Consider the following 1,973-nt stretch of genomic DNA (forward strand, 5'->3'; position numbering starts at 1 on the left):
CGTCCTCTCTCGCCATGAAGATTTGGTGGTACCCCGAGTAGGCGTCAAGGAATGATAGCAGATCACGCCCGGCCGTGGAGTCAACAATCTGGTCAATGCACGGCAACAGGAAAGGGTCCTTGGGACAAGCCTTATTGATATTTGTGTAGTCAATACACAGCCTCCACTTCGCATTCACCTTGCCCACTACTACCGGATTGGCCAACCATGTCGGATGGAGTACTCCTCTCACCAAGCCTCCGCTTCCAACTTCCTGATCTCTTCCGTAATGAACTCCTGCTGTTCCAAAGCTTGCCTCTTGACCTTTTGCTTGATGGGTCGCGCATGAGGACAGATAACAAGATGGTGCTCAATCACCTCCCTGGGAACACCGGGGATGTCGGATGCTTGCCATGCAAACACGTCAACATTTGACCGCAGGAAGGTGACGAGCACACTTTCCTATTTGCTGTCCAGGGTGGAGCTTATGGTGAAAGCCCCTCCCGTGCCATCCTCCTCGACGGACACCCTCTTGGTCTCTGGTGGTGCACCTCTGGATTTCTTGCTCTTGCTGGTGGAGCTCTCTGGCACGTCCTCGACGGGAGCACAACACTCCGAAGAGGTGCGCTTGCCGGAGTGCGTGCGAGAGGTCTTGCCAGTTTTCTTCCTTGCCGGGGCTCCAGCGGCAGGAGCGAGTGCCTTGGTGGCAGTCGCTGCAACTGCTTCCCGGTAGAGTTGGTCGGCACAGATCAGTGCATCCTTCTTGTCAGAGGGGACGGTGATGATGGTCATCGACCCGGCATCTTCAGCGTGTTGTAGGCATAATGCGCCGCCGCCATAAACTTGGGTAGTGTCGGGCGGCCGAGAATCCCGTTCTAGGGCAAGGGGATCTTGGCTACATCAGAAACAATCCTCTCCATCCTGTAGTTTAACTCGCCTCCAAACGTCACGGGCAGCGTGACCTTACCCTTCGGCTGACTCCTCCCCGGGTTGACCCCTTGAAACGTGTCCGTCTCTTTGAGGTCTCCATCAGGAATCTGCAGCCTTTTGATCACAACGGGCGAGATCAAGTTCATATCGACCCTGCCTTCAACTAGCATCTTCATCACCTTGAGGTTGCGTATTGTTGGCGAGACCAACAACAGCAAACACCCTACTGCAGTCGTGCAGTTAGGGTGGTCCTCGGCGTCGAAAATGATAGGCGTGCTAGACCATTTTAGTGGCCTCTGAGCATCGAGGGATGGTTCTGTTGCTGTAATCTCACGCGCCCACTGCTTGAGTTGGCGGTGAGAAGTGTGCAACGATGCGCCACCATCTACGCAGATGGCCTCCGTGGCCTTCTGGAACTCGTGCTTGCCAGACTCGTCATCTTTGTCTTGATCATCATCTTCTTGCTTCTTGTTGCGGCCCCGAGCGGGCCTCTCTTGCTGATTATCCTTTCCTCGGTGGCCTCCTTGGCCGCCACGCTTCTTGCCGAACCCCTCGGCACCATCCTGGCCCTTCTCCTTGTCCCACCTTTCATACTCGGCTTTTTTCTTCTCAGCAAGCAGCTTGATTTGCCGACAGTTCTGGAGGTCGTGGCCCTTGGTGCGGTGGATCTTGCAATATTGCTTGTCGGAGCCTCCTGGCTTGTCGGCGACCGCCAAGGCCCGGCAAGTGGCGCACCCAGCAATTTCCTTGTCGGGGTCGTCTGCCTTGGCCTTCTTTGCAGCGCCGGCATCCTCGGATCCCTCGACGGCAAGCACGGTCTTGCCCTTGCGCTTCCTGTTGCGGCGTCGACCCTTTTTCGTTGGGGCGGCCGCGTCTTCGTCTATGGAGTCAGTTTCTGTGCCGGTGTCCTCGCCGGGGTACTTCCTCCCCTCTTCCGCTCGAGCGCACCTATCGGCCAGAACATAAAGTTCGGCCACATCCTTGACCTTGTTTATCACCAGCTCTTCACGCATCTTGCGGTTGCGCACATTCTGATGGTATGCGCTGATCACGGTGGCGGGATG

This window comes from Triticum urartu, chromosome 3 (assembly GCF_003073215.2).
Source record: "Triticum urartu cultivar G1812 chromosome 3, Tu2.1, whole genome shotgun sequence".
NCBI lineage: Eukaryota > Viridiplantae > Streptophyta > Magnoliopsida > Poales > Poaceae > Triticum > Triticum urartu.